This window comes from Pteropus vampyrus, unplaced genomic scaffold (assembly GCF_000151845.1).
Source record: "Pteropus vampyrus isolate Shadow unplaced genomic scaffold, Pvam_2.0 Scaffold36, whole genome shotgun sequence".
Lineage (NCBI taxonomy): Eukaryota > Metazoa > Chordata > Mammalia > Chiroptera > Pteropodidae > Pteropus > Pteropus vampyrus.
In genome coordinates this window covers 6,350,562-6,365,319 of record NW_011888817.1, presented here as the reverse complement: position 1 = coordinate 6,365,319, position 14,758 = coordinate 6,350,562, and positions in this window count along the sequence as shown.

Sequence of the window (14,758 nt, the reverse complement as noted above, 5' to 3'; positions counted from 1 at the left end):
GAGGTACCAGAGCAGAGATTCTGAGTCAAAATCCTCCACAAATTCAAAGGCCTGAAATGAGGCAGAAAATGGAAGACAGATTTAAGGGTCAGGACAAGGGCCTCAGAGCTGAGCTGTAATTGAAGAGAGAGTTGAATTTGGAGTGAGGCGATGTCCTAGGCAATGACCTATTCCTGATTTTCACAGTTCTGCTTTTGGGACTCCGCAGCCTGTGATGTGCAGTTGGCTTAAACGTACAAGATCAGGGAGAGTAGCTACCAATATCTCCAGGCCTCTAGCCTATGGTGTTTGTTGAATTGTTTTTTGGAGTGGGATTATAGAACCAGAAGATTTGACTCTTGGTATCAGCTACCAATGACTTTGTTCAAAATAGTGCCAATTAGTCCTGCCATTAGCCATTCGTGAACATATCTAAAAGTATAAATGTATAGAGTTATATGCAAAGGAGTTCCCAGGATGTCCCAGGAGACTTTATATCTTTAAGGGAAGAAACAGCTGCAGGAGGAGGCTCTGACAAGACATTCATCCAGCAGTCCAACATTCTAGCCATTCCTTTGGCTTCTTCCTCTGCTGTGGATTTCTGATTCTCACTTGTTGGTTATCCCCAGTTCCTAGGCCATGTCTTTTATAGGTTAGACTTTTTCTAATCTCACCTCCTTCTTCCCTTAACTGTTGGTCAGTTCTGCATTAAGGAAAGGGTCACTGGTCCCTGCCTGTCTTTCCCTTTCAGACTGAAGTGGCTCCCTGGAGCTCCCGAGCCCACTCTGAAAGGCCTGCTGGACTCCACTTAAAGGCGCTGTCTGGCCAGGGCATCCCACGCCTTCATCTATTCTCCTTATTCTTAGTGAGGCAGGATAGCAGAATGGTTAAAAGCAAAGGACCTGGAGTCAGACTGTTTGGGTTCAAATGCTGACTCCTGTTGTTATGAGCTGGGTGATTCGGGGCAAGCTATTTAAACTCCCTCGGTCTAACTTTCCTCCTCTGTAAAATGGGAATGAGAATAACTACGCCTGACTCATAAGGTTGTGGAGAGGATTAAACTGAGTTAATATAAAGCCATAGATACTAAACTTACCACAATGAGTGAGATGGACAGTCCTATACGACAAAGAATCATCTCACCCAAATTGGTGTTAGTGCTCCTAGTTGAGAAGCATTGGATAAGAGTATGGAGCCTGAATGCCTGGGATAAATCACAGATCGATCACTTACTAGTTTTGTGACCTTAGACACTGAAACTTTCTGTGCCTCAGTTTCCTCCTCTGTAAAATAGGAGCAATGATATGAACTATAAAATAAGAACAATGATAGCCAATCTCATACGGTTGCCCTGAAACTTAATGAATTAATGTAAACATTTTGTTTTATGTATTTTATAAAATATATATTTCATTTATTTATATTTATATAAAATGTTTTAAATATCTTACTTATATCTTAGGACCAGGCCTGGCACATAATAAGCTACACATTTTAGCAACTATTATCTGTTCCTTTTATCTATTGCAATAGGCATAACTAGAGGTGGTATATGATATAAGCATTTTTCCTTGTCATAAAGGAAATCTTCTTTGACAGCTTCCTTTGAAATTTCTCCAAAGAAAAGCTTTCCTCAGGAAGTTTTATTTCCTATGTGAGTTATTCATAAGAGAAAACACTTTCTATAACACAGGAAAGTGAAACTTGTCGTATCCTAGATAGTGGTGAATTAGACCAGTCTGAAGAGCCAAGGCGTCTTAGTCAGGGATAGTTCAATGAAAATAACAGAATTCCTCTCACATATGAGCCTAAGGAATAAAGACATTTTGTGGGGAGGAGTAAGGGGGAAATCTGGATGAACTTGGGGCAGGAAGTAGATAGGTCTCAAGAGGAACTAGAACCAAGAAGTAGAAAGTTTAAAATAGATCCAGACTCCCACTCTTCCTCTCCACTCCCTCTACCACCACCCTAGTCCTAGCAATCATCATCCTATGCCTGGACTGTTGCAACATTCTCTATTTCTCTCCTTATCCCCCCATAACCCATTCTTCACATAGCAGCCATTTAAAAAATGTAATAATAATAATAATAAAAGAAAACAAACAAAAAACAAGAAAGAAAAAAGAGAGGAAAAAATGTAATAAGATTGTGTTGTTTTCCTGCACAAAACCTTTCAGTGATTTCCCATTATACCTGAGGGCAGGAATTTGTCCCTCTTGTTCACTGCTACAGCCCTGGGTGTGGCGCATAGTAGGTACTCAATAAATTTGCTGAATGACTGAATGGAAATGCACCAGGATTCAAAGTAGAACCCCTCTTACCTTCTCCCCTTGAGGCTACAGGGTTTCTTGTCATTCTTTGTGAATCTGTTCCGTGTTTCTCTCTGGCTTCTCAGAGCTCCCATTCACGAGGCACAAAGTAGCTTCCCCATACTGGAGCCGTGTCACCTCTCAGCTCCAGCACACCCTGCTAACACATCTGAGTCCTAATTCCAAATTTCCAGGTGAGAAAAGTTGAGTAGTCCAGCTTGGGTGAGGGAGTCCACTCCTGTCCATTCAGTTATGGCTGGGGGCTGCCGAAACCCAATCCTGTAGGAAAGGCATTTTTCAGAGAAGAGGAGCATGACTGGCAGGCCATTCCCCAAATCGTGTACTCTCCCTTAACGGCAGAGCTCAGGTATGGGGAATCCTCAGTTCTCAGGGAGTCCAGTCCTAGGTTTGGGCAGGCAGTTACGCCTTATCCAGAAATTCAGGATATGAAATCTTAAACTATTGAACCATATGCCAAGCGTAGTTCTAAGAACTTTTTAAAGTATAAACTCAATTTTCCCAACAATGCTATGAAGTAGGTACTATTATTCCCACTAAAGAGATGAGGAAGTGGAGGCACAGAGAGATTGTCAGTCATATAGCCAGAATTCTAACCTAGCATTCCAACCCTAGACTGAACCTCTTCCTTAACCACAGAAACGAGATAAGCATTCCCCTCTTACGATGAGGAAAATGAGGTTCAGAGAGAGAAAATGAAAAAACAAAAACAAAAAAGAACCATACCAAGGTCACCTGGCTACAAGTGGCAAATCCTTGATTGCAACAGCTCTGCCTGCAGTCCTTAGACAAAACTGCCACATCACCTAGCCCACTATAATTTTTTTTAAAAAGAAAAAGCTTTATTGAGATATAATTCACATATACAATTCACCCTATTTAAAGTGTGTAATTCAGTGGTTTCTCGTATAATCACAGATATGGACAACCATCAGAGTCAATTTGCCCACTACGATTTTATGATTAAGATAACTCCATCCCAAAGAGGGGAAGTGATTAGCCAATAGTCTCAGAGAGAGCAGTTGGCCGAATGCAGGCCACTGTTTCAACCACTGTGAGAATGCTTCTGGAAACCCCCAAGGGAATGTGTCAGAAACATGATGACTTGTCATGGTGCAATGGCATGGAGCACAGCTAGGAGACAGGACAAGAAAGTCCCAACCCCACAGAAACAGTGACTGTCCAAAGCTGTGACTCTGGTCTTTGTGGCCTCCCCTGCCTACACAGACAACTACTTTTCTTGGCTTTACTCCTTTGACAAACAACTACAATCCTTTTAAGTCCCAACTCAAACATCTCCTCTTCCAAAAAGGCTTCCTTGATTCATACTCCAAGGCTGGGCTGAGTGCTCTGCCATGATACTTGCTGGACGCCTTTCTCTATCACAGCAGTACAGTTCCTCTCTGTCTTGGCCTCTCTGTCTTTGCTCCGTTCCCCCCAACCAGTGCTAAGTATGTCAACTTTGGATCTAAAAAGGCACGGATTTAAATCTAGGCTCTGCTCTGCCATGACCAAGCTCTGCGACTTTGGGAATGAAAAAAGTAAGCTTTCCAAATATTCCAGTTCCTTTCATTCCTTACTTCTGGCATAGTTCTAAGAAGGTGCCTAGTAAGCCTCAGTTTGCACTACAGCCTGATGTCCTATAGCCTTCTGAGATGAAGCAGACACATTTTCGTTACTCAGCCTGTCTACCTATGGGAAATCATCTCTCTTTCCCCAAATTCATCTCAGTCCTTGTGGTTGGGTGCTGATCCTGACTCCAAGTCCCAGGGCAGGGCAGAAGACCCAAGGCTGGCTAATCTAAGGTCTATGTCCTTTGTCCCCAATGATTAGTCCAGGGATGGACCTGTGACTTAATTTAAATCCCTTCATGAAATTTGTCATATGGACATTGGAAGAAAGTCTTCCTCTCCCTTCCTCACCCCTCCTCCTCCTCCTCTCCCTCTCCCTCTCAGTCTCCCCCTCTCTCATGTCATGATTTACATGGAATTGAAGGCCGCCAGGAGCCATCTTGCTGCCTGTCTGAGAGTGAAGCCAAACAGAATCAAATAAACCTAAAAGATGGAAAGAATGCTGATTCCTTCCTGGACCCAGACATACCTGAAGTTCTGGTAGACTCTTATTTTTCTTAAGCCGACTGGATTAGATTTCTGACGTTTGCAACCAAAAGAATTCTGACCAATACATGAGTTCACTTTAATATGCAAACAGGATGGCCGGATTCATGGTGGCCTGAAGACAAGCTAACAAGCTGCGGCTAGCAGACAACACCATTAAGCTGCTGAATTAACCAACTCTAGAACCCACCTAAATTTAGACTTTTTGTTATGTTAAATAATAGAATTTCCTTACTGGTTAAGTCACTGTGAAAAAATTTTATATTACATGTAACCAAAAACATCCTTCACTTGGTCTCCTGCTGGGCCTCTTCCCACCTCCCTACCCCAACCCACCCCCACCAATTCCTGTGATTTTGGCAAGGGATAGAGAAAAGGTGGGGCCACTTCCCCCTGGTTATCCCAAAGAACAGTTTATTTCTCAGTTACTCTTGTTCCTTTGATGCCATTTTTTTTCTCAGCCCCCTTCTGGACATATTCCTGATTCCTTCGTTTCTCCGTGTCCCTGACACTTAGTAGTTTCTACTGAAGTTTCGAGGAAACAGAGAGAGAAGTTCGGCACAGTATAGGCACCGACTTAAAATTACGTGTAAGACAGTGTCCTAAAATTTCATGAGCCATTACTGCCAAGAAAGGTTTCTTTCTGGCTATATCTCTCCTTGGGAATCAGCTTGCTATCATCTCCTCCAGCCTCTCTGGCCCCATCCTAGTTTTCAACAGTCTATCCCATAGCTTCCCTTACTCTCTAATGCAAAGTATTTTCCTCTCTGTACTAAAGCCCAGGCTAAACTTCGGGCTGAAGCTGACCTACTGAACCTTCATTAAAGTGCCCTTCAAAATAAAGGGCTAAGTATACCTGAGAAATTACAGGGGAATTTTCTTTAACAAAATTAAATTATTGGGCTGAGTTCCCTTTAACACCAGTTTTTGAGAAGCTAAAGAGAATATTATAACAAATTCTCCTTCTGTCCCAAGCAAGCTTCCACAGATTGTGGGATTTTTTTCCCTCCTTTCTAGCTACACAGAATCACAAGTTGCCCCTGTGTAAATATACAAATTTTTAATAACAGTTTTATTTGACATATAGTTAATATACCATAACACTCACCATTTTAAAGTGTACAATTCAGAGGTTTTTAGTATATTCATTCACAAACTTGTGCAACCATTGCTACTACTAATTTCAGAACAATTTCATCACTCCCCCAGAAAAATCCTGAACTCTTTAGCTGTCACTTCCTATTTCCTCCTCCCCCAGCCCCTGGCAAGCACTGATCTTAGCAACTGATCTTATTGGAAAACACGCAGTTTTTCACCATCAAGTATGATGTGGGTATTTTGCAGATGCCCTTTATCAGGTTGAGAAAGTTTCCTTTTATTCCTAGTTTGTTGAGTGTTTCATCATGAAAGAGTTTTGGATGTTGTCAAATGTTTTTTATGCATCTATTAAGATATTTATGTTTTCTGACTTCTATGAATTTGGTGTATTACATTGATTGCTATGTAAATAGTAAAACGATGTTTTTAACATACTCCATGTTGCTATGTTAAATCATCATATTGGTTTAAAAGCTCAGGTGGGCTTCTTTTTAAGAAAATTTGATAGATGACAATCCAGACTTACACAACTACAGGGTTGGTTACTTAGGTTAGCAAAGATCTTTTTTTCTTCTCTATGGAGTTTTTCTGAAGGAGAAAATTCATTGTGAGTGTATGAAATGTGATACAAAAATGAATTTTTAGGCTTTTTAGTAACTGTTAGTGTCAGTTTCTCTGAGGCTGAAAAAAGCTACAGCATGTGTGATGACATGTTGTCCTGGGCAGTGGCCTAACTGGTCCAAACGGACCGCAGTGCAGTGCAGCCTCCTCAGGCTTCTGTAGTCACTAAGACAGCTGTGGAATTGAACCCTGGCCTTTTGGGGGCAAGAGTCTCCTCTCTTTGACAGGTCAATAGGTTTGAATAGAGATAATGATCCTTAGGAGTCCACCTACTCTCTGCTGCCGCTGCTACTGCTGCTGCTTCTGCTGCTGCTGCTTCTGCTGTTGCTGCTGCTGCTGCTTCTTCTCCTTCTTCTTCTTCTTCTCCTTCTTCTTCTTCTTCTTCTTCTCCTTCTCCTTCTCCTTCTCCTTCTCCTTCTCCTTCTCCTCCTTCTCCTTCTCCTTCTCCTCCTTCTCCTTCTCCTTCTCCTTCTCCTTCTCCTTCTCCTCCTTCTCCTTCTCCTTCTCCTCCTTCTCCTTCTCCTTCTCCTTCTCCTTCTCCTTCTCCTCCTCCTCCTCCTCCTCCTCCTCCTCCTCCTCCTTCTTCAATTGTCTCTTCTGGAACTTTCTGTCCTGAGAGGAGAAGTTGCTGCCACAAATCTTGCTCCATATGGAGAGAGCTGTGCGTTCAGCTTGGTCAGTTACCACTGTGAGGACATCTATTTTTGCGTGTGGCATTCCTTCCTTTGGGGAACTTCCTCCCACCACTCACAGGGCTGCCAATCACAGGACTCTACCTCTCTGAGCACAGCAATGACTCAACTCTGAGTCAACTAGACTTTCTCAGGACTTTAGAACCTTGAGTGGAGACATGAAGGGATAAAAGGTAGTTAGAGCTGAGTCACTTGGTATGTTTACTCTAGAGCAGTGGTTCTCATATGTGGTCTCTGGATGAGCAGCATCAGCATCTGGGAACTTGTTAGACATACAGATTCCCGGGCCCCTACCCTACTGCTACTAAATCAGAAATTCTTGGGGTAGGCCCCAGCAATCTGTGTTTTCACAAGCCTCTGCCTTAGAGAACTAGAAGTTTTTGCTAGTGGGATTCTTAGAGCTTACTTGAGTCTTATATTTTCTTGGGACTTGGCTGTTGAGATCTTCCTTAGAGTCTTTGAACTCCTCAGTGCTCTTCCAATAAATTCCCTTTTGGTTTTGTTTTATCTGAGAGAGTCAGAGTTGCAGTCTGTTGCTCGCAACCTACAGACCCTGATTAATAGCCCTCTCATTTAATTCATAGCTGTGAGACCCTTCTTGAACCATGGGCTTTGATGTCATTCACAGGCTGTACTGATTCAGCTTCACTCTGGTATGTAGCTCCAGCCCCAATCATATTAACTCCATTCTAGACCAGGGTGTTCATGAAGGCTTCTGACCAAGGTCCATCAATATCCTCTCTGTTAATAGCCCAGTTGCCTCCCCGAGTAGTGCAGGCCTAGTGTCTTCCAAAATCTCTTTATAAAAATATCTCCTCCTTTTCCCGCATCTATTTGACTCCTCTCTCTTCTTGTCTTAGCTCCCAACAGCCTTTTTAACTATTAGTAACAATTGTTTGCATAATGCAATTTGTTTTCTACATTAGAGAACAGAATAAGTTGTTTTGATAAAGAAGTTAAAAAATACAGGATATATTTTTTCAAAATCTCATGTTTAATAGTTGTTTTATCTCTTTGGGCATATGAGTGGTTCAAAGTGAGTCCAGAGGTGAATAAGTGGCTCTGCTCCAGGTAGTCATTTAAAGACACAGTTTCCTATCTTGTTGTTCTGCCTTCTCTTAAGACATTGTTTAAGCAAGCTTTCCAACACTATTTTTTAAAGTTCCAGCTTGTGGGAAAGGGGGAAAAGCGGAAGTAGATGGCTAATAATTTTTTTAAAAATGACGTAGGAGAAATGATGCTCATATCAATTCTATTCACTTTCCAATGATGAGTACTGGCATGGTCACACCAAGCTAGCTGCAAAGGAGGCTGGGAAATAAGATCTTGAACTGGGCAGCCACATATCCTCCTGCATCTTGGAGTGAGGGTTACTTTTTACTAGAAGAAAGAAGGAAATAATGGATAATGGAGATCAACTAATAATTTTTTTTCACATTTTCTAACCCTGAGTCTTATATGTTGAAAGTTCAGATGCCTTCAGGGGCTAGTGGTGATTAACTGAGTAAAGCAATCTGATTCTGCATATAAGACTACAAGGAATGAGGTGATTGTGACAAAGTGGGCAGCAGCACTGTGTCCTGTCTAAAGGGTCAATAGCTAGTTGCCTACCCAATGTTCTTTCTTCCTTCTTCTTTATTAACAGATATCCAAATTTATTTGGGTGGTAGTGTAAGCAGTGTATAAATCATGATTTTCTAAGCCAATTATGAAATTTCTGTTGTTTGTGTCCCCAGCCTTCTTGTTGCTGGGAGTGTCCATGTGACTCAGCCAATGAGAGAGTTAGAGAAATTTAATGGGGGACTTTGGGGGAAGATTTTGCTTTCCTGGTAAAGAGTCAACCATGACTGGAGTTTCCCCGTACCTGTTCTTCCTGCTTTGAATGTGGGTGTGGTGCCTCTAGCTGGGGCAGCCATCTTGTGACCATGGGGTGACACACAGGGGAAGGCCAAAAGAACTGTGGTGATACTGAGCCAAAGTGAATCAAGGCCAGAGGCTGCCTACCTCCACACATCTTGTTATGGAGATGAAAAATACACACACACACACACACACACACAAACACACAAATCAACGTCTGTTTGTTTAAGCAATTTAAAATTGGGTTATCTAAACCTCGTGGCCTTCCAGACTTTTTCTATGTGCATATTTACTTTGTAAAAATATTAAATACATACACTGCTTTGTAATTTGCTTTCCAAATGTACAATGTTAAAATAATGTACAATATTGTAAGAATCTTCCCATTTACTATTGCTCAACTGTTTTCATTTTAATAACTGCAGAATATCCATTGTATGACTGTAGTATAATGCATTTAATCAGTCCTTTACATTTGCATATTCAGGTAGTTTTCAGGTTAGTTGTTTTTGTTTTTGAGGAAGATGTTTGCTATAATAAATGATTCGTCCTTGCAACTAACTTGTAAATATCTGAACGTATCCTTGTAATTATATTCATGTAACAAGCCCAAGAGGCCTGTACTAGGCAGTAAGGGATCCTAAGAGGTGAGTAAAATGTGGTCTCTGCCCTTAAGAAGTTCATGATGGAATGGTAGAGACGAGTAGGACAACAGGAAATGATAAGATGGAGTAAGAGTGACAATTGTAGTAGGCAGATTCTGACAAGGTTCTGGATGACCCCTGTCTCCTGGTATTTATGCCCTTGTGTAATTTCCTACCTGTGAGTGTAGGTTGGATCAAGTGAGTTACTTCTAATGAATGGAATATGACAAAAGTGATGTCACTACTGTGACTAGGCTACAAAGGACTGTGACTTCCACTTAGCTAGTACTCTCTCTCTTGCCCTCTCACTTGCTCATTCTGATAAAACCAGCAGCCATGCTTGCTACATGGCAAGGACTCGAGAGAGGCCTCTGGCCAGCAGCTCTTGAGGAACTGAGGCCTCAGCCCAACATCCTGTGAGGAACTGAATCCTGTCAATAATCATGTGAGCCAGGAAACAGTTATTTTCTAGTTGAGCCTTCACATGACAGAGGCCTCAGCTAAACTATGCCTGCATGCCTGATCAATAGAAACTGCGAGATGATGAATGTGTGTCATTTTAAGTCACTACATTTTGGAGACGTTTGTTATACAACAATAGATAGCTAATACACAAGTAGAGTGGTACAAATGAGCACAGTGTGTGATGGGTGCACATGTGAAGGTGAGGCACCAAACCATTGTTTCAGGGAAAGGCTGCATCTGGAAAGACTTCTGAGAGGCTTTTATTGCATTTTGCTGGCTAAAAAGGCATTAGGTAGGGGAAGAAGGGAGAGAAGACATTTTCAGGCAGAGTTTGCAGAACAATCAAGTTTTTTTAAATTTTAATTTTTAAAATTTATTTATTTTTATTATGGTGACATTGGTTAACGAAATCCAGTAATTAGCAGGTGTACAATTCAACAGTAAGGCATATATATATTGCATTGTGTAGAACAATCCAGTTTTGGGACCATTTCCCAAGCCTATTACCAGCTCACCTGTCACACCCTTGAGTAGAGAAGAATTTACTGTGAAATCAACAGAGCTTAAGCTTCAGGGCCCCTGACCCGCACAGACCCCTTCCAAAGCCCAGGAAAGGTCCAGGAGTTTTGTGTTGATAATTTTGTATTCTTTTTCTTGAAGAGGTCCCCAGACTCCAGGCCCTTGTCTTAATGGACCCACCAGAGTCCTTCCACCATCCTGCAATTCACCCCTCCTAACCTACGGTATAGACTTACCAGTATATTTTTTCGTATTTATCTGGCTCTGTCTCTTTGAAAACTGTTTCTTGGCAGCCCAGCCTTCCCCTCCTGCCTTCTCTTCCTTAGCCTAAACAATCTAGGTTCTGTAGTCTTTCCTCATAGGCCCTATTTTCTAACACTTTAATATTTACTGCTATTTTTGAAGCCTCTCAGAATTTTCTCTTAAGTAGTGGTTCCCAGAACGAATATGTTTTTCGAAACAGCAAGTCTGGCTTCTGACCAAATGGCATCTGAGCAGGGCCACTTTGGGTCTGGCTGAGTCCCTGGGGACAGCCACTTGGCTCTGTGTCACCCCATCCCCAACTTCAGAATGACTGTTTCAGAGAATTAAAGGAGTGACTAGGGAGAAGTAGAGGGGGCGATAGGAGAGCGGGAGCCTTGCTATTTCCTTGGGAGTGGGACCTCTCTTTCAGGATGCTGGTGACAGTATTTCAAGATGGTGATGGTCTCCCAGAGGGAAGGAAACTGACATTATCCATGCCTACTCTCTGCCAGGCACATGGTCTTTCTAGCATTATCTCATGGAATTCTCACTATCTCTGAAAGTAAAGAGCAAGACTCCCATTTCGTAGCTGAGGAAACTGAGGTTCAGAGATGAGAAGTAGTGCACATGCCTCACAGCCATCAAGCACAGGGGCCAGCCCAGCCGAATTGAGAGCATAGACTTCAGCCGTACCTCACAACCTTCTTTCTTTTATTTGTACTCTCAGAGACATATTACCTGCATTCAAGTTCTAGGTGAAAATTGGTGGGCATGCGGCAAAACTCCACCTGGAGATAAGTTTAATAATAAAAAAGTCAGGCAGGCTAAATTTTTGTTTCTAAGAGATCTGTCTAAATGAAGAAGGCCCATCAGTGAGCTGGGAGCCCTCCCAGGGTTGGTATTCACTTCCAGAGGAAAAAAAATAGAGAAGAGAAGGTAGTAGATTTGAGCCCCAAACCAGAAAATTGGGGTTGAAAGGCTGGACAGACTATAGCGAGGGGATAACAATTAAAGTAATGAAAATAATAACTACTGTTTATTGAGCACTTACAAAGTGCCATGAACTGTGCTAGATATTTGCTATAGGTTAGTGCATCACATCCTAACAACTCTACTAAAAAGATAAGGTTATCATTCCTATTTTTAGGTTGGGAGCCTGATGATAAAATCTACGCACAGGTAAGCAATGGTGATGCAGGGACTTGCACCTAGGTGCATCTGGTTCCAAAGTTGTTGCTTCTAACCTTTAGGCTTTACTAGGTCTAGGAGAATGGGAATGGGAGGAGTCTAGTTCCTGTGGATGAAGTTAATATGGCAAAGCGGTGGTTAGCAAGTGCCCTAACTCGGGAGAGTGTGGCATAGAGGCTGTTAGGGCTCCCCAGACCCAATTCTTATGGGCAACAGAGGTGACTCAGGGGACCCTCAGGAGCCAGGAGTTGAGTGCTGTGGGAGGTGTCTGCAAAGGAAACTCTTGGGTCCAGAGTGGGTGGAGAGAAGCAGAATCTCTCAATATTCATTGACCTCTCTCTGGATTGGCTCAGAAACTTGAGGGGGAGGGGCATAAGCCTCAGGGATGCTGATATGAGGCTGGACCAGGAAGCTGGAGCTGGCTGTCCCTCCTGGTGCTACTGCCCCAGACCGCTAGAGTCACACTCCTGTGTTTAGATCCCGCCCCTCCTCCTTCTGGGACTTAGGCTTAATGATTTAACAACCTTGAGGCCTGGTTTTCTGTAAAGTGGAGACGATCAGAGTAGTATATGTAGCCAAATAATAGATAATAATTGTGCTGTTGGGAGAATTCAGTGAGTTGATGGAGATGAAGGACTAATAGTGCCTGGGACAGTGGGTGCCTGACAAATGGCAGCCATATTATTGCAAGATTCTATCCTTAGCAGAAAGGGTGAAGTTTTTCTGCTTTCCACTTACTTTCAATCCTATTGCCTAGTTTGGTAGGAAAATGAAACTGTATTCCAGAGACGGAGTAAATTTAATGCCTCTCTTGCCTTTCATTTGTTCAAACTCTGAATGCTTTTTACTGGTTTTATGGTTCATAGCTCATTCCACAATTGTAATTTGTCTCTTGACTGGAAGATATTAAATTGTCATATAAAAGCAATAGATTTTTTATGCTAGAAATTTTGTCTGCCATTTTTCTATGTCTTTTGTAGACAAAACATTGTATCACCTATGGTTCATTGGTTAAAAAGATCAGTGACCAATTTGGGTCTTAATGACAACAACAACTAAGGTATGTTATTGGAGAGATAAGAGAACTCCCTGAAGAATCAGCTGAACATCAAGACTCAGAAGAAGTACACAGGGTAGCTCTGGGGATCTAGGTAGCAGGAAGTGATGAGAAGTCTCTCCAGGCACTATCAAATGTGCTTTGTGTTAATCTTCCCATGGTGAAATTCTTAAAAAAGAGCCTTTGATTGACCTGACTTGGATTGTGCACCTACCCACCTTGTTCAGGGAAGGGATGGCACCTTGATTGTAATTCATAAGTGAGCATAGACTGGGGGAGAGTAATGCCTAGAAGGTAAAGGGAGGTGCTGTTACCAGAAGAGGGGTATGTATGCTGGTTGAACACAAATCTCAGGTGTCTTCTACAAATACTTTCTCTCTGTGTTGAAGTATCAAGATTGTGAATTTTTCAAGTGTTCTCGAATATTCAGAATAGTTGAAAGAATAAAACAATGAACACATATATTCTTAATCTAAATTGACAATTGCTAACATTTCGCTACATGTGCTTAATTTTCTCTGTGCATTTTTTATTTGGTGAACTATTTGATAGATGCAGACATCATGGCCTTTTACCCTTTAAATAGTTCATATTTTTTTCGGAGCATAACAAATCCCTCACATAACTGAAATACCATTACCATGACAAAGAAAGTAAATAAATATTCCATAATATCTTCTAATAGTGATTTTATGTTTAAATTTCCCCAACTGACACAAGAATGTCTTTTATAGATTTTTTCTTTTTTTTTTTTGTCAAATCAAGATTGAATCTAAGGTCACTCATTGCACTTTGTTGCTGGGTCTCTTCATTCTCTTTTAATTCCCCTAAATTTTTGAATTTTTAATGACATTGACATTTCATAGAATCCAGGCTGGTTGTTTTGTAGAAAATTTTACATTGTTTCCTTTGTGTGGCTTTTTTTTTTTTTGGTATTTTTTTTCAATGGAATTATGCAATATATGGTCTTTTACTTCTTTCACTTAGTGTACTATTTGCTTTGGTATTTTTTTTTTTTATTGTGGCAAAATATACATAATAAAATTTGCCATTTTAAACTATTTTTAAGTATGCAATTCGGTGGCATTAAGTACATTGGCATGTTGTACAACCATCACCATTATCTTTTTCCAGAACTTTTTCATCATCCCAAACAGAAACTTTGAACCAATAAACAACCCCATATTTTCCCTTCTTCCAGATCCTGATAACTTCTACTTTCTGTCTCTCTGAATTTTCCTATTTTAGGTACCTCATCAAGTGGAATCATACAATATTTGCCCTTTTATGTTTGGCTTATTTCAAATCCTAAACAGGCTGATACACATCAAAATTAATGTTTCCTCAGGACCTCTGTCGGTGAACATCAGACAGATAATAGTAGTGGAGATAGGTCTGTTATTCTGATAAAGGTCAGGGTCTATGTTGCCTCCCTTGAATCTAGGTGAGCTCTATGACAGCTTCGACCAACAGACTAGGATGAAAATGATGCTGTGCCAGTTTCCGGTCTGGCCTTAAGAGAATGGCAGCTTCCAAAACCTGTCTCTATGGAGTCTGAGCTGCCATGTAAAAAGTTCAGCTACTCTGATGGAGAGATTATGTGGAGAGGCTTTGAGACTACACCGAGAGAGGGCCAGCTGAACCCATGATGGTCTTTCAGCCATTCTCATCAAGGGCCGGGCACATAAGAAGGCTGTGCTGGACCCTGCATGCTAGTTTAGCGGCCAGTCAGAACACTACCAACTGACTCTGGTTGATTGCATATGGAAAAGAAGATCACCCAGCTGAGTTCTGGCTAAATTCCTGACTCAAAAGTTGTGAGATATAATACAGTGGTTGTTTTAAGCCACAGATTTTGAATGTTGCCAAATGATACTGATTTGTTGGGGAAAATATATGAACAATAATAGTATTCATCTGGAAAAGATGTCTGTGGGTAAATTGAAGA